The sequence below is a fragment of the Neoarius graeffei genome, chromosome 3, assembly GCF_027579695.1.
Source record: "Neoarius graeffei isolate fNeoGra1 chromosome 3, fNeoGra1.pri, whole genome shotgun sequence".
Classification (NCBI taxonomy): domain Eukaryota; kingdom Metazoa; phylum Chordata; class Actinopteri; order Siluriformes; family Ariidae; genus Neoarius; species Neoarius graeffei.
Genome location: NC_083571.1, coordinates 51616563 through 51641026, shown reverse-complemented (window position 1 = coordinate 51641026; position 24464 = coordinate 51616563). Strand labels below are relative to the sequence as shown.

The 24464-nt window shown below is 40.7% G+C and overlaps 1 protein-coding gene and 2 long non-coding RNA genes across 3 annotated transcripts in view; 1 reads left to right on the top strand and 2 right to left on the bottom strand.

Annotated features, from left to right (window-relative positions):
- LOC132883392 (zinc finger and BTB domain-containing protein 17-like) overlaps positions 1-11977 on the top strand; it is a 237509-nt gene extending 225532 nt beyond the window's left edge. Inside the window, exon 6 of the transcript XR_009654310.1 lies at positions 11967-11977. The gene's annotated coding sequence lies outside the window, so the exon portion shown is untranslated. The remainder of the gene's footprint in view (positions 1-11966) is intronic.
- Positions 1511-7319, bottom strand: LOC132882823 (uncharacterized). The gene is made up of 6 exons (XR_009654237.1): positions 7236-7319; positions 6489-6557; positions 6240-6345; positions 5300-5370; positions 5109-5209; positions 1511-1658 (listed from the first exon to the last, which is right to left on the bottom strand). It is a non-coding gene; the product is annotated as an uncharacterized LOC132882823 (long non-coding RNA).
- A 4536-nt stretch (positions 11978-16513) lies between the features above and the next one.
- LOC132882822 (uncharacterized) lies at positions 16514-17208 on the bottom strand. The gene is made up of 3 exons (XR_009654236.1): positions 17101-17208; positions 16846-17008; positions 16514-16700 (listed from the first exon to the last, which is right to left on the bottom strand). It is a non-coding gene; the product is annotated as an uncharacterized LOC132882822 (long non-coding RNA).
- Positions 17209-24464: the final 7256 nt, after the last annotated feature.

Genomic DNA, 24464 nt, shown 5'->3' with positions numbered 1-24464 from the left:
GACTAACAGCTACACAACAAAACCTTTTAAAACCCACAAGTTTTCCAATGAAAATCAGATCCTTAACTAATTTAGAAAACCCATGTTGGAAACAGATGGATTTATAAAATGAGTGACTCCATCAACATAATCACAACATGTATACAAAAAACCCAGAGTGGATTCCCAGTGGAGTTACAGCTTTTGTTTCTGTGACTGCCTCTTTGCAGCTATTCCTCGGTTTCTGACAAAGTCCCTTATATTTTGCACTGTTCGTTGTTCTAAAACAGGGTCTTCTGCCAGCTTACAATGACTACATTCGTTTTTTGTGGCCAGTTTTCCTTTACTTATGTGATCCCTGAAATACCGCATGACTGCAGCAACCTCAGCCTTAGACCACGGTTTCTTTGGCAATCTTCTGGACTCATGTTCTTGACCAGTGTCTTGTCCTGGTAAATACACAAAGTGAAAAAATATCACACAAAACACAATGAGTTGGCCAGTTGGAGCAATCACAACCTTAGTTGAACTAATGCCACAGATTTCTGTTAACTTGTTTCTGTGATTTTTTTTTTTTTTTAATTTTCAGTTGACTACTCACTTTATTTGATTTTACACCTAGATTTGGCTAAGTCTTCATATTAGCTGCAGCTGACTTTAAGGTATACAAGTACTGTACATTAAGCACTGTACAAAGCTCTTAAAGTACAGTGAGGATGCTTTCAAAAACAATGCATAGCATGTAGTTTTTAATTCAACACTTAATTCTATACAAGGTGCAGTAAGCAGAAAAAGACCTATAAACCAATCTCTGGCACCACTACAGCAGGATCAGTTCTCCTTAGTACACCTGCCCACAGTTTTCAGGTACCTCTAGAAGTTGCACAGCTGTGTCTCTGCACTGTGTCTCGTCATGTAATCCCAGATTGATGATGCTTTATGAATCTGGCTGTATGTTTGGGGCTGCTGTCATACAAGACACCTCACTGATGGTACTGCATGATGGATAAGAACCTAAACATCTAAAGTGCCAAAATCTTTTTTGACAGTTTGACAGTCATCTACTTTATTAATTGGGATCACTTGTTGTACAGATGTGGTGCGGTTTGCTACTGCCTTTTTTTTTTTTCAAATTAAATTAAAATTTTAGTTTAGGAGGCTGTATTGTGATATGTGTTTTAAGTAGAAGACAATTGGGGCACCCATATACTGTATATATATCATACACTGTACTGAAACTGCAATATTGTTTTCTAGTCCTATATTTATTCCATTTTACATTATTTTTATCTTTTATCCTTTTTGCAATTTCTATTTGCATTTTGCTTTTAATATTATCTTTTTGTGTCTTCTGTAAAGGTGCTTTACAATCAAACTTGCCTTACCTTCAGACAGAGGGACAGTCTCAGTTACTGTCGATGTAACAGATGACACTGTTCCTGCCAAACACATAATTTGACAAAAGTTTTTTTAATGAGCAAAAAATTATCAACAGAAACACAACTATAAAGTGAGGTAACTTACCAAAATCACTCATGTCATGGACTTGCTCTGTGATAGAGTGTGAGGGAGCATCCACAGGTTCACTAGTCCCACACTCTGATGCCGTGAATGCTGTGCCACTGTCATCGGATTCGCTCTCACTTCCTTGGCGTCAGTGTCACTGAATGGAATTTCGTCTAGGAAATGGCATTAGTACAATTCACATGAACAGCTTGGCAAAAAAATTCATAACTTAATATTGGCAATAGTATTTTAGCCCAATCTATGTAGTATACGTAATGTTGTCCACTTGTGATTGACCTGTCATTATGTTGTGTGGACAAGATAGGATTTAATCATTTGTGCACACAGATTAACATCATAAAAATATCAGGACTTCGATGGCTCTATAATTTGGGTCATTACAATTGAAATATTAATCTGGATAACAATAACATTAGTAAAATTATTACACAGTATGATGCTGTTAACACAATACAACTGAGAGCCATTAAACCATAATGTTGAATTTTTGCCCAATCTTATTATAGGCTTTTATGTTTGTATTTCTGAGCTGTAGACTTTGGCTTTTATTTGGACCTTTTGTTTGCTTGGAAAAGTTTGGTGATCACTGTTCTAAAGCATCCATGTGCCTCTAAATTAATATTCAGAAAAAAACAAATAAATATTCTCAGAAAATATCTGCAAGCGCTAATTTCTGCACAAACCTTCAATTTCAATCTCATCCAGTGATTTCCCCTGCAGGCTGGAAAGATGTCCTTTCTCCACTGACAAAAGCAGCTTGGAAATCTTGGCCAGCTGTGTTGTGGGAACTGGTAATCTGTAGAAATCGCGGTGAACACGGATGTCGTGACCCAGGAAAGCTGCAACCTGGTCAAGTTCGTTATTTTTTAAATTAAGGACTTGAGAGTGTGGCCACATGTTTCCGAAGTTGTGTCGACCTCAGGTGCTCAGGGTGCTTTGCCCCACACTGGTTTGCATGAACACGCAAACAATCTTGTCCTCTGTAATTGGTCACTGATTTGGGTCTTGCAAACAGGAAGACATTTGTCTCACAAACACCACACTCAGTCCTTTTACTGGTCAGTAGTGAGAGAGCATCCACCATGCTTGGGGTGAGCAGAACTGCAACCTTTCTTCCCCTTTTTCCCATGATTTTGACACGGCTGAAATAGTTGCAGTGTCTTTGACAACCCCATGGCAACATCTTCATGGAGCTTTGTGTTGTCTCTTTCATAAAAACTTCTGAGGCGCATTTTTGAAACTTCCCCAGCACGTCTCCGATTGAACACAATGATTTGAGCAAGTGTAACTTTTGCAAGTTGAGCGTAGTTCTGAGCAGTGGCTTCCTCCTTCAAGTTGCAAAAGGCACTTTCTGCAGCTTCCTTAAGGTACCGGTGAAGAATCTGAACATCTTCAGTGAAGGGTAATGTTGATGGCTTGTTGTACTTTGCATCGCTCAGTGTGTTCAAGGCACTGTGAGACACCAACTCGGACCACTTGGAACTGTACAATTTCTTGAATACATCAGTGGACTTGATCAGTTCTTCATCTTCTGCCATGAGGGCCCGACAATGGATGATGTCACAGAGTTTGTGTAGTGTATGTCCTAATTTCAGTGCAAGGCTTTTTGTTGTGTAGGAATGTTTTTCCTCATCAAAACCTGAAACTTTCTTCACTGCTTGCACAACTCTCTGGAAGTTAGCAGGTTTAACAGCCTCTTCCACGTTATGAACTGAGAATTCTGTGCGCAGACATAGCAACAAACGCCCAACTTCATGGAGCTTCTGTCACATGTATTCATACTTTGTAGGGTCTTGTCCCTGTTTGTTGTACAGTGACTGGGCAAACTGAATAACAGAAAAGTCATTTCGCACAACTGAAGCAACCTCATCCTGTTTCATGGCAGTGAGGAGCTTCCACACTCCACTTGAGATCTGATGACAGGATGCAGACTCTAGAGCAGCAGCCAAACCCAGTACTTTGGTTCTCCCAGGTTCTTTAGTCAAATCTTCATTTTCTGGCTTGCAGGGGCATCTGCGGACATGTCTCCAGAGCTCTTTCTGAAGGTACATCCCTTGGCAGTGTATACAGTGAATAAACCTTCCTCCCACTGCTTTAGCCTTTGGTCTTCTCTTCACTTTCAGTGATCCCGTTCCACCTTGTAAAACTGCAGTGTTATGTTTAAAGTTTCCCTTATTCCTCATTTTCTCTAATAATATTTTACGCTCTTTTGAGCATTCAGGGAGTGTAAAAGCATGTACAATTTCAGCATGTGTAGTGTGTGTTTTCAAGTGGTGGGAAATCTTACTTTGTGGCTTACCACAAATGTAACAGTAATTTCTATTACTTGTCAGATATGCTGATTCTTGGTTATTACGCTCTGCTCAATCCTGTGGCTTTTCCTTTGATAACTTTTTGATAGAATTTGATGATTCTGATGTTTCAGCAGCACTGAAAACCATGTGATCTTCAAGAGTTGTGCTGTGCACAACTGAGATGCTTGTATCTGACCCATAAGATGTCCCATCATCTGGTATTACTGGTTTTATGTGAATCTGTTTAGCTTTCATCTGATGAGGCAGAAAGGGGATGCTTGCATCTGAATCTTCATTGTCCTCATTTTCTGACTCAGAGTCTGGTATGCAATCCTCATCAGACACGTTCCGAAGATCATCTGATACTTGATCCAGTTCTGAATGTGATGCGCTATCCTGATCTGACAGAGGTTCATCCCCAGAACATTTAGGCCCTGTCCACATGGCAACGGATTCAGGTGAATCTGATAAAATTGTTTATCATTTCGACCTGGTGTCCACACAGCACCGGCGTTTTGGGTGCCCCAAAATGAAATCTTTTGAGAACGGGTTCCAGAGTGGAAAAATCTGGCAACGGCGCCGTTGCGAACTCGTCTGGATGAGTAGAACGGATTTGTTTACGATGATGTCACAACCACATGACTGTGAGTGCTTCACGCCGGGTAGAAGTGTAATGAACTTGATGCGAGTTGTCAACAAATAAAAAGGAAAAAAAGGAAAAAAAAAAAGGAGCGATCTCACCTCTTCAGATGTTGGTTTAAGTCCGACAATACATTCCTCAAAAAGGGCGTAGAACAACAAAGTAATCCATCAACATGTAGCATTCAATTTATTCTGGACCATTAAAGAATTCTGGAGGATATCAGAATGTTGGCATACCGGCTTCCATCTATCCCCATTCATTCCTCTTTCCGCGTCTCCATTCAAAAAACGAGCAGAAGGTGTGTGCGTGTGACAGTGACAGGGTGAGTGACACGGAAGAAGCTAGGCTCATGCTCGCCCTGAATTTCTCTTAAAGTGAAGGCAGAAGAACGTTCAGCGCCTGGCCAGGCTTTCTATGTATTAATTTACATAGACGTTTTAATATAAAATATAAATAAGTGTCTTAGACAATAGATACTATTTTATGCTACTGATTAATAATCAAAACTTTATGTGGCTGATGCTACAGAAAAAGGGGTTTATGCGCATGCGTAAACCCCTTCTTCTATTGTTCTGGTGTCTCCGACGGGACCGTCTTACAGCGCACCTAGAGGTGTGGCATGTGTATTGCATCATTTTCAGCAAGTGTTGCGTTGCCATATGTACCTGAAATTTTACTGATCTGTTGCCCATGTGGACGCGATATTAAAAAAAAAAAAATCTCGTTGCCGTTGTCGTGTGGATGTAGCCTTAGAAAGCTGTTGCTCCTGAAATGTTGAGAAAACAAATTATTTTAGCTAGTGATGGACACTTTATAGACAGTTTAGAAATTAAAGAACCCTTAAGTGGATACTCACCTGTGACAGGTGGTGGAAGTTCTCATTCGTAATTTGTCTGAGGCAGGATTTATGCCAGATGCCTGAACAAACTGTAACACATTTGAATATATTATTTTTAACTCTGTTGGTCTATTTAAGTTGGCAGTAATTTGGAATAAACAAAACAGCAAAAAAAAAAAATCACTGTTAAAGAGATACATAATTGATATGAATGTTTGCATAAGAGTAATTCAAAGGTAGATTCAGGAAAACCTCAAGCATGGCAACCTCACAGATCCCACTGTTAAGTTTTTAATGAATCTGTTTAATAGCGGTAGATTTTGTCCATCCCATTTATATTAAATAAGGTTAACAAAATATTAGGAACACACCCCAGTATACCAGTAGAGTTCAAGAGCCTCTAAAATAACCATTAAAATAAACAGAAACCTCTGTCAAACAGATCCAATAAAAACTGTATTTTGATCCTCAGAAAGGGAGGTTTATTACAGGCCCGTTCTGTTATACCTCATTAGTTTTAGTTAGGTGTACCTAATACACTGGCAAGTCAATGTGACACAACAATCCTTTTGGATTTGTGGAAATGGAAATTTCATGAAATATGGAAATTAGATGGTGATAGTTATCAAATTGAATGCTGAACTATTAGTGAGATAAAAGACACGTTTTGACCGGGCCCTGCACTAGTTGATGTAAATGGATTAGGCAAAGTAATAAACACCTGTCAGTATAACACAATACAGCACAATACAAATGCTGTCCTCTAAAATAATCACACAGTTGAAACTCTCTAAAACTGTTTCAGCAAAAACACTAACCTTCATGAAAGAGAATTTACTGCAGGACTGCTGTATTAGACTGCATTAGTTTTAGCTAGGTTTTGTTAATGAACTGCCAAATGAGTGTATATCCACCCACTGCCCTTAGCTGCACACTACAAATTCACTGAATATCTCACCTTTGCATTTATAGCCAAGCCACTTGAAGGAGGATACAGGTCCTATGCACTGAATGCACTTGTCCAAGGAGGATACTCTTGTGCACACAAGGCGATGATTTTGACACTGATGGCAAAATTTTATGGCAACATTAATTTTTTGTGAAACAGTTTTAGTGGCAGAATATTTCACATTCACATTTTGACATCTACACAGTCCTAGAAGAGCCAATACATTTCAATCCAATATCAACGTGACAAGCAATTTACCTTTCCACTGTTGACAACTGGATCCATTTCACTTGGACTAGTGAACTGATTCTGGTTATTTTCAGTTATCTAAAATAGATAACAAGAGCAGATAATTTAAAAAAAATACCACAGTGATTACTGTCTGTTTTATTTTAGATGTTGTTAAATCAAGAAAAGAACTTTTCTAGATGCAGCAAGAAAACTTTTAAAATTCTATGAAGAATGTCTTAATCTGTCGTTTTTCAGTTACTGTTGTCAGACAACGGAACGAGTATGAAACAGTGACTCAAATGTGGCACAATAAGATGTTAACTAGCAGTCACTTTCAAAAAAGATACAGATTACACTGATGAAAATCTATCTTTCATGAGGATATACCTCTTCAAAATATTTGGAAATTTGTGGTCTCAGAACCTCTGGAACTTCAAATTTTGCCACAAGTATTGTCATTAGGCAGCATTAGGCACCATGCATGCAGCCTGTTGCAGTTGCTCTGGCTTGTTTCGCGTCTTTTTCTTACTTTTATACAACTTTCTTCCTTTTTTCCCCTCTGAAAGTACTGTAGTAACTTTTTGAAGCCACGCCCTCTCTAAAGTTGGTCGTAGAGAGAGTTTTTATTTACTTTTCATGTTGGAAGGTCTACTTTCACTTCCACTTCCCATCGGATATGCTGCTCGCATTGTTTACTCCAGAGATCAGCTGATTGAGCTGAAGCTAGCTTTGGAACTAGACCCACTGATCCCCCAGATTTGGAACTTGATTTACCTTTCCATCTCTGCTGAGGCGAATCTTGTTCTCCTCAGCGGCCTGAATCGGGTTCCCCTCAGCGGCCTGAATCGGGTTCCCCTCAGCGGCCTGAATCGGGTTCCCCTCAGCGGCCTGAATCGGGTTCCCCTCAGTCATCATTTGAAGCAAATACACCATGGAGGAAAGGGACAATAAATACACAGGCACTGGCAATGCACCACTTAAGAGTATATTTGAGGATTGAATGAACTAAGAATCCACCTTTTCACAAAAATTAGGAGAGGAAAAGTTTGCTTTGATCCTCATTAGACAATTTAGTAAGACATAGAATGCAAAATGTTAAGGATAATCTATCTTTTATGAAGATATACTTACGATATCTACAGCCCCGATTTAAAAAAAGCTGGGACAAAGTACAAATTGTAAATAAAAACGGAATGCAATGATGTGGAAGTTTCAAAATTCCATATTTTATTCAGAATAGAACATAGATGACATATCAAATGTTTAAACTGAGAAAATTTATCATTTAAAGAGAAAAATTAGGTGATTTTAAATTTCATGACAACAACACATCTCAAAAAAGTTGGGACAAGGCCATGTTTACCACTGTGAGACATCCCCTTTTCTCTTTACAACAGTCTGTAAACGTCTGGGGACTGAGGAGACAAGTTGCTCAAGTTTAGGGATAGGAATGTTAACCCATTCTTGTCTAATGTAGGATTCTAGTTGCTCGACTGTCTTAGGTCTTTGTCGTATCTTCCGTTTTATGATGCGCCAAATGTTTTCTATGGGTGAAAGATCTGGACTGCAGGCTGGCCAGTTCAGTACCCGGACCCTTCTTCTACGCAGCCATGATGCTGTAATTGATGCAGTATGTGGTTTGGCATTGTCATGTTGGAAAATGCAAGGTCTTCCCTGAAAGAGACGTCGTCTGGACGGGAGCACATGTTGCTCTAGAACAGTGGTCACCAACCTTTTTATGCCCGAGATCCCTAACCTCTGCCTAGATGGCAAGCAAGATCTACCCTTTGAAGCGTTGACAGAAAAAGAAATCCAGACTAGACTGTTTCAAGTTGAGGCTTTTTATTTAGCCTAATTTTAACTGAATAAGATTTAAGACCCTGGTCCAACTTTTTAATTTCTTGTGAGAGCTGACTAAATGACTTAATTTCAGTACAACATACAATGGAAATTAACTATACACAAAAAAATATATAGGCCTATATCAGTAGTGAGCAGAATGAATGAACCACCAATGACTCAGATTGTTATTAATCAATTAATAATATTGTAATGAGAAAGCTGAACTGTCAGTTGCACTGTCTTGTTTGTATTGTAACACTAAATTAATTAATTTCACAGCAACATAAAATGGAAATTGTCAACTGAAATTACAACACAACAGTGATGATATATCACAAATTGTAACTTAAGTGACAAAATGACAACTTCAATTCAACATGAACTGATTTTCTTTAACCATACATACACAATAAAGACAAATATGAACTTGCAGTGATGCTACTACCAATGACTGCTGTCATGCTACAGAGGTTACAGTTCATCACGCAACTCAAGTCAATGTGATGGCTGTGACTGAACACGGTCAGTGAGTGCCTTATAGTTAGGTTCATATCACGTATCATATTACGGCAGGAACAAGCAGCAGTAACATCCATGACCTTACGCTTAAAGCTCGACAAAGGAAAAACTTGACAGCAAGCTAATTAGCATGTTAGCGGCTACAGTCGGTACTCGGCACGTTAAAAGTGGGTCAGCGTTGTAACAACATAACGTTACTGTACAAGCAATGCTTATTTAACGGTAACAAACTTGAGCCCTATATGTTGAAATTCCTCTCTTGTTCGTTAATTTATCACACAGTCTTACCTCAGTCATGTTCTCCCCTACTTCTGTGAAAATTCAACGTCTCAGACGCGGACACGAGTGGGCGGGGGATGTGTTTGATTAAGTCTCCTGATTGGCTGGTGATAGATTGGTGGGCGGGGGATGCGTTTGATTAAGTCTCCTGATTGGCTGGTGATAGATTGGTGTCATTATAGCGCGTCGGAGCGGTTCATGCCAGGCTCGAGTCCGATCCACCACTCCGCGGAAACACTTCAAGAGCTACAGTAACACTGACAGCCAGGTTATATCCTCACGGTTTTATAGGCAATATCATGCTTCCTTTTGTAAAGGGGCGGCAGAAATTAAATGGGGGCGGGAATCACAGAAAGGGGGGCGGCCCGCACCTCTAAAACCCCTCGTGGAGAACCCTGAACTGTATTGCGAGGCTATCACCATGGTGACGACGCTCAGAGACGCAAGACGTAAGCAGCAGGAGTTAAAAAAAAAAAGAACCCTGCGACACAGAGGGGGAAAGCTGTAGTGGGCCTATCGGAAGACATGTAATATGAACGCCAATCAGATATACTGCAGTGTATTTCTGTATAATCTTCCAATTTCTTTCCTCATCCCCCAACATCGACTGGGAAAGCCTCCGAGATCGACCAGTCGATCGCGACTGACGGGTTGGTGACCTCTGCTCTAGAACCTGGATATACCTTTCAGCATTGATAGTGTCTTTCCAGATGTGTAAGCTGCCCATGCCACACGCACTAATGCAACCCCATACCATCAGAGATGCAGGCTTCTGAACTGAGCGCTGATAACAACTTGGGTCATCCTTCTCCTCTTTAGTCCAAATGACACGGCGTCCCTGATTTCCATAAAGAACTTCAAATTTTGATTTGTCTGACCACAGAACAGTTTTCCACTTTGCCACAGTCCATTTTAAATGAGCCTTGGCCCAGAGAAGACGTCCGCGCTTCTGGATCATGTTTAGATATGGCTTCTTCTTTGAACTATAGTTTTAGCTGGCAACGGCGCATGGCATGGTGAATTGTGTTCACAGATAATGTTCTCTGGAAATATTCCTGAGCCCATTTTGTGATTTCCAATACAGAAGCATGCCTGTATGTGATGCAGTGCCGTCTAAGGGCCCGAAGATCACGGGCACCCAGTATGGTTTTCCCGCCTTGACCCTTACGCACAGAGATTCTTCCAGATTCTCTGAATCTTTTGATATTATGCACTGTAGATGAGACGTTCAAACTCTTTGCAATTTTACACTGTCAAACTCCTTTCTGATATTGCTCCACTATTTGTCGGCGCAGAATTAGGGGGATTGGTGATCCTCTTCCCATCTTTACTTCTGAGAGCTGCTGCCACTCCAAGATGCTCTTTTTATACCCAGTCATGTTAATGACCTATTGCCAATTGTTCCTAATGAGTTGCAATTTGGTCCTCCAGCTGTTCCTTTTTTGTACCTTTAACTTTTCCAGCCTCTTATTGCCCCTGTCCCAACTTTTTTTGAGATGTGTTGCTGTCATGAAATTTCAAATGAGCCAATATTTGGCATGACATTTCAAAATGTCTCACTTTCGACATTTGATATGTTGTCTATGTTCTATTGTGAATACAATATCAGTTTTTGAGATTTGTAAAGTATTGCATTTCGTTTTTATTTACAATTTGTACTTTGTCCCAACTTTTTTGGAATCGGGGTTGTACTAGTGACTGGGTCCCCAACCATCAGATGTAACATAACTTATTATACACATTAAACTAACACAGATCAAATGCAGGGTGTCCAGGTATTCTTAAAAACTAAAGTAATGCCACCATCGACCCCACCAGGAAGGTCCTAATTAACTGTATGGACCTCCTAAGTCACATTTGGGTGGTTCACAGCTTGATACACACACACACACACACACACACACAGATGTTGCAGTGACCTACACTTTGAGAAGTATGTGATGAGGATGTCCTTCCATACCATTGTCCATATAAATCATATCACACTCAGGTAACCAAACACACACACACACACACACACACACACACACACACACACACACACACCAGTATTGTCATTAATCTGCACATTGAATTTAATTTACCTTTCCAACTCTGCCAAGTGGACTAAGTACTGAACTTGTCTGAATCTGGTTCCTCTCAGCTGTCTGAATCTGGTTCCCCTCAGCTGTCTGAATCTGGTTCCCCTCAGTCATCATCTGAAGCAGATAAACCATGGAGGAGAGGGACAATAAATACACAGGTACTGACAATGTACCACTTAAGAGTATATTTAAAGGAAAACTCCGGAGTGAAATGCTTTTTAGGTCTATTTTCGCATTATTGGCAGTGCATACGTTGAGTTGCTACCACAATCACGTCAATCGGATGTGTTTTGAGAAAATTCGTATTTTGTGATTTCAACCGGAAAGCGCTAACACAGCAGTGCCCGGGGCATGTCTTTTTGCCGATACAAAACGCTAGTTTTAAAACCATTGCAAAGCTCAAAACAACATGACAGTTCTGTGGAAGTGAGCAGAGGGTTCCTACAAACAAAACGAAGTGTCCCTGGCTCTGCAAGTGCACGGATAGTGTGTGTAGAAGAGTAAATACAAAGCCAGTGACCTTACCTGAAGTTGGGCTTCCTCAGACGCCATCTTCAGTGGACAGTCCGTAAAAGTCGAGTGTCGAGCCCATTGTGCATTTCCAGTGGGAATTGTATCGGCAAAAAGACATGCCCCGGGCACTGCCGTGTTAGTGCTTTCCGGTTGAAATCACAAAAAACGAATTTTCTCAAAACACATCCGATTGACGTGGTTGTGATAGCAACTCAACGTATGCACTGCCAATAATGCGAAAATGGACCTAAAAAGCATTTCACTCCAGAGTTTTCCTTTAAGAATTGAATAAACTAAGAATCCACCTTTTCACAAAAATTATGAGAGGAAAAGTTTGCTTTGATCCTCATTAGATAATTTATTAAGATACAGAATGCAAAATACTGAGGAGAATCTATCTTTTATGAAGATATACCTACTATATCTACGAGTGACTGGGTCCCCAACTAGGGCTGCACGATATTGGAAAAAATTGCGATATGCGATAACATTACTGATTACTGCGATTGCGATATGACTTGCGATATGTAAATTTTTAACAAAAAATAATTATATTTTTTAATCACCATCCTGCACTGTACCTGCTATGCCATTAAAAAATGAATGCATTGTTTCCATTATTATTTTTATTTGGAAAAACGTGGCTACACCTACAATTATGTCCACAAATCCATGAATGTTCAACAATAAACAAAAACCTGAAAACAGCTTAAAGCATTCAAATGAAATTACATTACATGAAATTACATTAAACAAAAAACAACATAAAATATCAATAAAAATAATATATAAATGGTGAATTCTTGGCCGAAACGGCTAGTGCAACGGGAAATCAGCCACAACATGGATTACCAACTGTAATACTATAAGAACAAATTGTGTGTGCATGTGTGCGCTTACGTTAAGGCAGGTTTTTGGCAAGGAAAACAAGCATGTTCACCTTGCTTGGCTTTAAGCATGTGCGTTCGCATGTCACAATATTCCCTGATGTGCTAAACAGTCTTTCTGAAGGTGAACTGCTTGCAGGTATGCAGAGATACTTTCTGGCCAGTTTACTTAGCTGTGGGAAGTTCACCATGTGTAGTCTCCACCAGGCTAGGGGGTCTGCCTCACTGTCTATGGTAGGAGACAGCAAGTAGCTGTTCAGCTCAGCTTCTATGGCTTGTTCCAGTTGTGCAGAAGGTGAAACGGGGATTGGGGCCTTTTTGAAGAAACTGCCCAGTGATTTTCTTGCTTTCTTTGAAGTGGTGCAAGGTGGATCCACATTCTGGGCCCCAGTATCAGACAGCTGTCCTTCCTACAATACAGAAAATACAGAGTGAAAAAAGTCCCCCACTACATATTGGTCATATGCCATGTTTCAACATTATGCAATAAGCATGTGTAATGAAGAATATAAAGCACCTTCAATGTTGTTGTTTGCATTTCTGCCATAACTCTTGTCTTTATGTGTGAAACTTTATCGCTGTGTATATAGTTTGCTTTGAATCTTGGATCCATGAAGCATGCCATATCCAGAAGTTCCTGGGTTGCAGAGTCATCGTATTTACAGATCATGTAGTTCAAAATTTTTATTTTAATGGATCTTGTTAATTCAGAGTCTTCTTGTTTCTCGGCCAGAACGGATGTCTTCAGCAGATGAAGAACTGGTTTCACATACGAAACACTTACATAACTTTCACCTGAGAGTGCATCTGTGAATTCTTCAAGAGGCTGTAATGCCTGATTCACAGATTCGAGCACATCCAGGTCCTGCCAGGTTGGAACCAAATGCCTGGACTTTCTGTCTTCTGAGAGGACGTCTGATAAAGCCCGGTGCTGCTCAAGGACTCTCTCTATCATCTTTTGCCTGGACCCCCACCTTGTGGGGCATTCTGTGATGAGAGAGTGTTCTGGGAGGTTGTGCTCCTGCTGTGCCTTTTTCAGAGCCATTTTCATTTTCCAGCTATGGGAAAAATGACTCGCTATCTTTTTGCAAAGTCCAGTTGCTCGAGCAATGCGGCCATCATCTTTTACTGCGTTTTCTAAAGAGAAGGCAGAAGAAAAAAACGTAGGCAACATGAATGATTAACAGTTTAAAAAACCCAAAAAAATAACCCTACATCATTCCCTAGTCCCTACAAGTAAAATCACTAATTTAATTATTAAAATAGACACTAAACACACCTTAAGTGTGATTTGGTAATTCTGCAATGAATATAGAATCGAAATAACAACGGTAGAAACTAGCCATAGTATGTGTGCATAGTGCGTAGATATAACAGAATATGCCGTGCCTCCACAATCGTCAATGATCTGAACAAGACGATGCTTAAACACTAACTAGTAAATGACAGTAGGGGGAGCCTCCGTAATGTTACAGCTACTCGAATTGGAACCAGAGAGAATAAAATTTGAGCTACGAGCTGGAGGGATGTTAAATTGTAGAGACAAAAATAAACGGTATTAATTCTTGTGGTAGGCCTACAATAGGATATGCACTGATACTGGACCAAAGCCTCTGTAAACAGCGAGGCATTCCATGTGAATTACTACACTATAGGCTGCTATACAACTGTACAATGTGCAATGCAATAAAAATTCTTAATATTGAAAAATTAGTTTGTTACTTTCTTTCTTGTAGGGGCCTACCCTTTTCACAAAACAATAAAGTATATGCATAGAAACAAGCAGTTAGAGCTAGGTTACTTACCGATGGCCAGGTGCAGCCTGTGGCCGAAACACTGAAGTCTAAGCCAGCTGTTCAATTCAGTGGCCTTCACTATGTTGGCTCCGTTATCGGTGGTTATACACACTTGTTGATCTTCGCGTAAATTCCAACTGGCTAATACTTCACGCAATCCGAGCGCTATATTTTCCCCAGTGTGTGCATCTGGGAAGTACATAGTCTCCATGCACCGTGTTTTGAGCTCAAAATCTTGTGTGAGGAAATGGACCGTGAAACTCATGTAGGGCTCTGTATTACGACTTGACCATAGGTCTGTGGTACTCGCGAAGTAGTCAACTCCACTTAATTCAAGCATAACCGATTTTCGACACGTGTCATACATTTGTGGGATGGCAACTTGAGAAAAGTAGTTCCGCGAGGGAATTTGATACCTTCGGTCAAGTATCCCAATCATGTCCACAAAACCAGCTCCGCTTACTGCACTCATAGGGATCATGTCCTTTGTTAAATAGTGTGCAATGCCCCCCGTTATTTCCTTATGACGCTTAGAATGTTTTTCATAAGGGGTGACGGCTGCAAAGCTCTGCTCAATTGAACTTATTTTAATTTTAGGTGTTAAACTTGGCGTACCGCCTGCTTGTTTGCTACTATTGCTAGCATGAACCTCTTCATACAATGGTTTGTGTTTGTGCTGTAGGTGACTATAGAGGTTCGTAGTGTTTCCTCTGGTGGTTACTACCATTGTATTACATGTTTTGCAAAATACCTGTGCTTGCAACACGTCGTCTCTCTTGAAACCAAAATACTTCCAAATCAAAGACGTGCCTTTTCGTTTTGGCACCAGTTCCTCGCACAAGCTTGGCTCGCTACCACCTTCAGCCATCACGACTTCACTCTCTATTAAACCAGTAGGCCATGCATTGCAATTACTTCCGAGGGGGCGGTCTTTTCCCGAACCAGTTGTTGACATTCAAAATGTTCAAATGGCGCAGATTATTATGGCAATAATTGGTGATATTTATGGTAATAATTATGGCGTATATCGAAATTTAAGTATTTTTTGCGATATGTCTATTGCAAGCCTTGATTTTGCGATAACGATAGATTTTCGATATATCGTGCAGCCCTATCCCCAACCATCAGATGTAACATAACTTATTATACACATACCTCAAAATCTTCAGCTTTTGATGGGGAATTTGTGGTCTCAGAACCTTGCTGAGGCATTTCCTCATCAAGACCCTGCATTAAAGAAAAATAAGATATCATAAATATCTTGAAGGGGCGGCACGGTGGTGTAGTGGTTAGCGCTGTCGCCTCACAGCAAGAAGGTCCTGGGTTCGAGCCCCGTGGCCGGCGAGGGCCTTTCTGTGTGGAGTTTGCATGTTCTCCCCGTGTCCGCGTGGGTTTCCTCCGGGTGCTCCGATTTCCCCCACAGTCCAAAGACATGCAGGTTAGGTTAACTGGTGACTCTAAATTGACCGTAGGTGTGAATGGTTGTCTGTGTCTATGTGAGCCCTGTGATGACCTGGCGACTTGTCCAGGGTGTACCCCGCCTTTCGCCCGTAGTCAGCTGGGATAGGCTCCAGCTTGCCTGCGACCCTGTAGAACAGGATAAAGCGGCTAGAGATAATGAGATGAGATGAAATATCTTGAAGACATGTTGTTCCCTGTGTAATATTATGTGGGGAAAAAACACTGTTTTAGGCACTCAACAGGTCAAATGACCACGAAAACTATAAGCTTGTAATTTTGACTTACTATATACAACTTACTATACACATTAAACTAACAGATCCAGTAGATGTAGTTCTACAACCCACCAAACACGTCATTTCTGTTTCATGCATGTGACAGTGCAGCTGCGTTTATCTTGTATGAAAATGTCACTTACTCTATCGAAGCCTTTTAGACAACCAGCTGATGCACCAGTAGATGCCTTTTTTTTGCCGCCGACTTGCTGATACCTTCTGAGCACTCCTAGAAAGCTCTGCTGTATGTGGTACCTCTCCGTGTTGACCCTCTGTGGACATTCCTCCTGGATTCTGAAGAATTTATTGACAAACATCAGGCCAATGACATTAAGTACAAATAAATCTAATACAAGAACTATCAATTCCACAAAGTAAACATCTGATCACCTTGCATCTCCATGGCCAGTCTGAGTCTCCGTAATTATAGGTGATCTCCTCCCCTGGACTTATGTCTCTTATAGCAAATAGACACAGATGGGGCTTCCCTTCCACGCTCAAGTACTTCATCTTGGCATTAGGGTTTATATGGTCATCATTAACAAGTCTTCCAAGAGACCCATCCTCACTGGCTGCATCAACACTACAAAAGCACAAGTAACACATAGTTGGGCAGTATTAATTAGCCTAAATTAAGAGCCTTCTGTCAACAACACTTGCATTTTCAGTAAACCAAGAGCAACATGACATTTAATTCTGATTGGATGAAATAATAACGTAAAACACACCACCACAGTGTCCCATTAAATTGGAACTCGAACATGAACACCTTAAGGCAGTCATGGTATATTCTCCGTCTCCTCTCGCTTGTCTGCTTGCTTATTAGTTCACTTTGATACTCCAACAGGAAGTCACCTTTTGCAAATGGAGTGGTAGTGAAGATGCCATGACCTAGTTAACACACACAACAAATAACTCACAAAAAGTAAGGTGACATATTTAAAGTTTTGTCATGAATGAAAAAATCAGAGGATTCAACTGACCTTTGAAGGCATTAATGTATTTTACATCGAGTCCCACTTTGTCCCTTCCATTGCTCACATAAAATTTTGCATCTTCTTTTGGATTAATGCGTCTTCACCTTTTCATGTTTTCCTGGCATGTGACAAAAGCATTTATTACCAACGTAAATGACCGTCATTATTATTAAGTTCATTTGTAAGACAAAGATGATGGGAACAGAAAAGGACTATAACTTCTAAACATAGTTATCTACAAGGAACATCTGGACAGAAGCCAGATGATGTGCTCATAACTGTATTATTTATATTTGATTTAACACTGTGTAACAAAAAAAAAACATGCTCACAATTCTGCCCCAGTCCTCAGTTAATACAGTTTACAGACTTGCATAAGCAGATAACTAACACTCTGCATTACACTAGATACCTGTAGCATTGTTTCCCCTTACTTTTATGCTGATAGGTTTATAATACCAATATCAGGCAAATAACCTATGTGGAACAGGCTGTCATCTTACTTATTTAGTTATGTACACTAGTAGACCTACAAAAAGATCTTATTGATGACATTTAGGAAATTACATGAATGCATCAAAGTTGCACACTGGTATTAATGTTATCCTTTCCAACCTGTGTCACTAAAACAGTTGTGCATCTTTACATGGAAATCTACATCGACTACACCATAGTGCTTAATATACTGTGTATACTTGATATACACAGGCCAGTTGATATCATTTATAAAACCTGTAAACTACAGGTGTAAAACATCTTGCTTCAATTTTTCTTAGACTTAGCCTAGCTAGCTTATCACAAGCAAGAAAAACAGCTGTGCTATATTATATTTCCTTTCTTATCATTTTTCTTTTTCAATCTAGAAAACCAAACCTGAGCTGCACAGTAATATTGCCTCTGTTGCCTTCTCTACCTGCTGTCCTCTTAACAGCCAGGAGTGTAATAGTGCAGCAGATTAGTGCAAGAATCATTCACTTTGTGATACAAGCATGAAATTTGGCACAAATCTTCTAGACCTACTTTACCCAAAAAGCCCGTTAGCCACGCAAAAAAAAAAAAGCCACCATTTTCCAAGATGGCCGCCCTTCTATGTATTATTTAAGTTTGTTTCTTAAGACACGTATTTTTTAGGATGTTACCTCGTTTGTTGACAGTTTCGGCGAACACTTCCACCTTCTTCAAAACAGTCACCAGATGTCGAGTGGTGACGTGCCTTATCAGCTGATGTACTCTATGGAGGCGTGAACGTCCCGCCCAATTTGACAGGTAGTCCATGCCTCCTGCTGTCAGGTCGCTGCCCTAGGACTGCGCTCCAGGTGTGTGACAGCGCGTACGCTCCCTCATTCCGGTTCATAGTCCTCTGCGCCCGCTTACGTATCTCCACTGCCTCCAAAATCCAACGCTGGTATCTATTCTCTTCAGCGCGAATGACTCTGGCCTCTTCCCAATTCATAATATGATTTTGCCGTTTGCAGTGGTCTGAAATGGCTGATTTTAAGTTTTCTTGGTTTACTTTTTCTTTTTCGGATCTTGTGAGTCTTTTTCTTTTTCACATTCTAATTGGTGTTCTTTCCTGCAAGTGTGGAAGCATCTGCCCGTTTCACCAATATAGACTTTATTGCATGAACGGCAAGGGATTTCATATATGATATTGCATTTATTGTCCAGTTGTATTTTGTCTTTGGGGTGAACTAGCAGCTGTCGGAGGTTCTTGTATGGTTTGACCAGGGTGCTGATGTGGTATTTCCTCATGGATCGTTGGATGCGTTCTGTAACTCCTTTTATGTATGGTAATGTGACAAAGCCCCGGCTTGTTTTTTCTGTGTTTTTTCTTGTTTGTTTGTTTTTTTCCTTTTTTTGTGTCTGTAATTTTCCTTTTCGAATTGCCCACGGTGGATATTGGCAGTTTTTTAATGCCTGTTGGATGTGTTGTTCCTCTTCCTGTCTGTCTTTCTCCTCCGTGATGTTCTGTGTTCGGTCGTATAATGTTCTGATTACTGACATTTTGTGTGCGATGGGATGTTCAGATGTCCAGATAAGATATTGGTCGGTATGTGTAGGTTTTCTGTATGTTGTAATTCTGATATTACCTTCTTCTGGGTGGTGTATTTTTAGGTCCAGAAACGCTATTGTCTTGTCTGTTTCCTCTTCATGTGTGAATTTGATGTTGCCTGTCTTGTCTATGGAGTTTAAATGATCCGTGAGTTGTTGTGTGTGGCCTGTTTTGGTTATTTCAAGAATGTCATCAACGTATCTTTTCCAGAAGATAGGTTTGCATTCGTCCGGTGCTGTTTCTATGGCTCGGGTTTCCAGATCCTCCACAAAAAAGTTGCATAGAGTGGCAGATAGTGGGTCCCCCATTGCAAATCCCTCTTTTTGTCTGTAGATTGTACCTCTGAATTGGAAATATGTGGACGTGGAAATGAAATGTAATAGTTTTGTTATGTCCTGTGCTGTAAGTTTTGTACGTTTTTTCAGGGTTCTGTCTGCTTTTAACCGGTTTTCTACTATGTTGAGAGTGTTTGTGACCGGTGTTTTTGTAAAGAGGGATATGACGTCATGTGATACAAAGATTTCATCCTTTTTTTATCTTGATTTCCTTTAGTTCTTTCGCCAGTTGTTTTGAGTTTTTGCAGTGGTATTCCGTGAGTCCGAGGAGTGGTTTAATTATGTCTGCCAGTGTCTTGGAAAGGTTGTAAGTAACTGATCCTATACTGTCTACTGTGGGTCTTAGTGGTGCTCCAGGTTTATGAATTTTTGGTGTGCCGTATATCCGGGGGGTGATGTCTGCTGTGGGGATGAAGTGGTTGTATGTTTGTTTATCGATTTTGTTGTTGTCCATTAACGGTTTGAGTAATAGTTTTAGTCTTTTTTTCTTTTCCTCTGTCGGGTCTTTTTTGATTATTTCATATGTGTATGGGTCCGTGAGCATTTCATTCATTTGTTTTTCATATTGATTAGTGTCCATGATAACGTGTCTTAAGAAACGCACTTAAAGAATAGTTATAATAATCAGACATAATGAATTTTCACTACATACGCCCTTCTATGTGTTTTCTGTCTCCATTATGATTGGATAATCCATTTTTAATGATCTTGGTGTCTAAAAATAGGTTTTTGAGTATGGGTAATTCAGTTCTGCATTTAGAAATTCTAAATTGTGGTATATTATGAAGATAAAAAACAAATTAATTGCATAAATAGTGTATTTTGGCACTGAATTTGACACGATATCAGGCTAGGTGGTAGAGTATTGTCTTGGAATGGCAAATTGCATAGATTGCAACTAAAATGAATCATCACATTTGCAGGCACACAGGTGTGTACATCTAATGCCAAAGCGGTAGCATTTGCACCTTCCAAAGCATTCAGTCTTGCACCTGCATTTGTCAACTGTTGATAGCTCTAGGCTATTGGTGGGAGTGTTGTCCAAACTATTTTCAAAATTTCACCTTCTTTTCGCCAACCCCAGTTGGCTGGGCTCTCTGTATGCATTTGATATAAAGTTGCTTGGGCCCAGATGCAGGCAGCTTGATAAGTGGCATGCTTCACATGCTGTACAAGGGATGCCCTTGTGGGTGGAATGGCATCATAAGACCATTGCTTCCGGGCAAACATGTCAAGTTTTGCATCATCAACCCCATCAGCAGTGCTGTTCTTGTTGTACATAGTGATGACAAATTTCTCAAGCATGTTGAGATCTGCGTCATCTGTTACTGGTGGGTACTGGCTGAGTTTCTGAAAGACATGAGACACTTCAGGGCATAACTCCCAGGTTTGCCATGCAGTCTTTTTACCTTTGCCACGAAAGGCTGACACAACATCACATCATGAGAAGTTTACCATCACTCAGGTTATGAGCACATTTATTGAGTCTGTCATTCAGCTGCATGGTCATTGCCTGCCGTAGTTCAGACACAGGTTCCATCTTTTCACAAAGGAAACACTGCTGCACTTCAAGGGTAGTTCTTCGCATTTTTGAGTGTCCCTCATCAGGGTCATTCTGGATGCCTGCTGCCCTTTTTCTCGCACGCTCAAGCTTGCTGTTACTGAACATCAAACGGCAGCTTTGGTGATATTTTGCATTATTCCTTCGCAGTGTGTCTTCAGTACCACCTCCATCATCCAATCGTGACACATCTAACCTGATTGGCAGCTAATTAATTGCTTGAAAGAGTGGTAAATTTGTGGCAATCATAGAATAACCATCAAGACTGCAAGGATAATGTGTTGGAGGAGTTCTCAATTCTTCCTTTTTATCTGTCTGACAAAGACAACATTTTGTCCAGTCAGTTTGAGATACACCACTCAGCAGATTGGAAGTGGGCATTTTGTGTGACGGTTTAGGCCGAGGGGCTATCCTTTTACCACCCAACCGTAAAAAACTGTGAAAATACCTAAGCACATTGAAGTATGGGATACAACTAGGTTCAAACATCAGTGCTCTACACCTAGCCCGATCGTTCATCCAGTGCCATTTAAGTCCCGTGTGATCTGTACACCATCTGGGTAATTAAAGCCCCATTACCCTTGGCTCGGCTATCCCGCGCTGGCACATCCTGTCAATTCAGGTGCAGCTATCTAACTACAATACTACAACTATCTAGACTAGGCCTACTAGTTGGTGTATATACAGGGCTGATTAGATAGCATTTGGGACACTACACTATACTGTAACTACAGTGAGTCCTACAGTTAGTACACTACAACTACTGAGTATAGTACTTAGCTGACACCGAACCCCATGCTGAGTCTCACAGCAATGATGTCACCAGTGTGCCCTGGTTGTGCTTTGACACCACTCTCTTATAAAAAGAACAGCAATTGAGATTGATTACAGTATTTTTACGTGGATAAAGATCATTTGGACCTTGGACTGTTACTACTTTTTAAAATCGCATTTCTAATCAACTTATGATGGAAACTGAGAATTTGAGTTTAAAATACCTGTCGTCTTGGATTTGCTTTGGCACTAATGAGTGTGTCATGCCAAATTGTATATAATGTGATGTTCAGAACGTCACAGTATGTCCATACACTCAATTTCTACACTGAAAACCTTTACTTTCCATTTAATATGGCGGCCATCTTTAAAAGGGGCCGCCCTCTTGGATTTTCAGGCGGCTAACGGGCTTTAATAAAAAAGTGGGTCCTAATCATTGTTCATGCCAAATTTGGTGCTTGTATCGTAAAGTGCACAATTCTTCTGGAATATTGACTTAATCTGCTGCACTATAAGTCTTTAGCGAGGCTTAACGAGCCGGGCCTCGCCTCTCATAACCTGCCGCACTCTGCCTCATCTCCTCGGGCTAAACTGCGGCAGGTGCCGCTGGCTCTCCGACCGACTGATAACACTTCATTTACAACAATAAGTTGTTGTTACTTGCAAAAACACTTGCTCAAGCAAAAAGCTACTATATTTATAAACATATAAGTTTATTTCAATGATTACTGTTTACTTCAATTATTCTATTTTTTATTTATTGCACTGCCTGTTTGCACCGTGGGTCAGAGAGGACTGAAATTTCATCTGTGCTGTATGTCGAGCATGTATAGCATATTTGACAATAAACTTGACTTGACTTACCTGTGCGTGTTAATCACCCAGCGAAACATTAAGTCCTTTAATGATGACGTCTGGGCGGAGGTCCACATGCAGCCCAGTGGGTACCGCCCACATCCGAAAACTAACCAATCACAACGAAGCGCGCCAAAAATGCCCCGTGTGTATCAGAAATGTGTATGAAAGTGTAATTCAGCCACCGCCTCTAGGGTGCGCTGTGTTATACACTGGGATACACTCAAAAATCAGGTTAGCGGTAAAAAGGGACTTTCAGAGAAAAACAGCTATTTAGACACTGCTGAACCCGAATTCGCTCTTTGAATTACGCGGACATCGGCATGGTCCTCGTAATCCCCTCAGGTCCGTGTAGAGTCAGTACGAAGTCAGGTGTAAAGTCCGGCCAAACCAGTGGCGGCTGGTAGTCTTTCAAACAGGGGAGGCTGGTCGGTTACGATATTTCCAGATTTTAAAAGAAAAAAACACATCAATTTTGCCCATACTCTTGCCTCTGATCTGGCTGATTGTTGGCAGGGTCACAAACTGTGAAATAACAGGTTCTTTTGGCCCATTAGCCTACTGTCCAATATACATGATGGTGGTGTTTGGGGGGGGGGGGGTATATTTTAACATTTTATATTTTAAAATTGTGGCATGTTGTTTAAAAATTGACCTCGGCTGTGTTTTTGTTTAAAAACGTTTTCCAAATTGTAGCGGTGTTTAATTCATATCCAGAAAAACATATTCCAATATAATATACTCAGCATAAACATTTTCAAGTTCAAGTGTACTTTATTGTCAAAAATCTATGTAACAGGGTTAGCACAGAAGTTTGAAATTGCGTTTGACCAGTCTCCAATGTGCAAGTTTAACTAAGCATACATATACTATTGATAAAAATCACCCACCCACCCACCCACCCACCCACACACACACACACACTGCAGTAAAACACACACACACACTGCAGTGAAAACACACACACACACACACAGTGCGATAATAAGACATACTGATGGACAATAAATACACACACACACACACACACACACAACAGCAGCAGCAGCAGAGAGTACAATCAGTCGTCGTATAGGTAGAGTCCTACAGTATAGATGCAGTATATAAGTTGCGAAGGGTAAGGTGCAAGGGCATGGTGAATAAATGTTCATGGAATGTTCTTGGTATCTTTGGAATGTTCATGTAGTTTTCCTCAGTGAGTTGAGGAGTCTGACAGCTTGTGGAAAGAAGCTGTTTCCCAGTCTGCTTGTGCGGCACCGCACGCTGCGGTAGCGCTTCCCTGACTGCAGTAAGGAAAACAGTTTATGTGCTGGGTGAGTGGGGTCTTTGATAATGTTCATCGCTCTCTTGGAACAGTGTGAAGTGTACAGATCCTGAATGGCTGGTAAGGGTGACCTGATAATCTTTTCTGCTGTCCTCACCACCCTCTGTAGCGCCTTCTTGTCTGCAGCTAGACAGCTGCCGTGCCAGACAGAGACGCTGCTGGTCAGGATGCTCTCAATGGCACCCCTGTAGAATGTGGTGAGTGCAGATGTGGGGAGGTCGGCTCTTCTCATCCTCCGCAGGAAGTGGAGTCGTGTCTGCACCTTCTTGACCAGGGCGGTGGTGTTGGTAGTCCATGAGAGGTCATCTGTGATGTGCACTCCCAGGAACTTTGTGCTTTTCACAGACTCCACTACACTGCCATTGATGATCAGTGGGATGTGTGTTGGTTGTTTTTTTCTGAAGTCCACAGTAATTTCTTTTGTTTTGTTGACGTTGAGACGCAGATTGTTCCTCTCACACCAGTTGA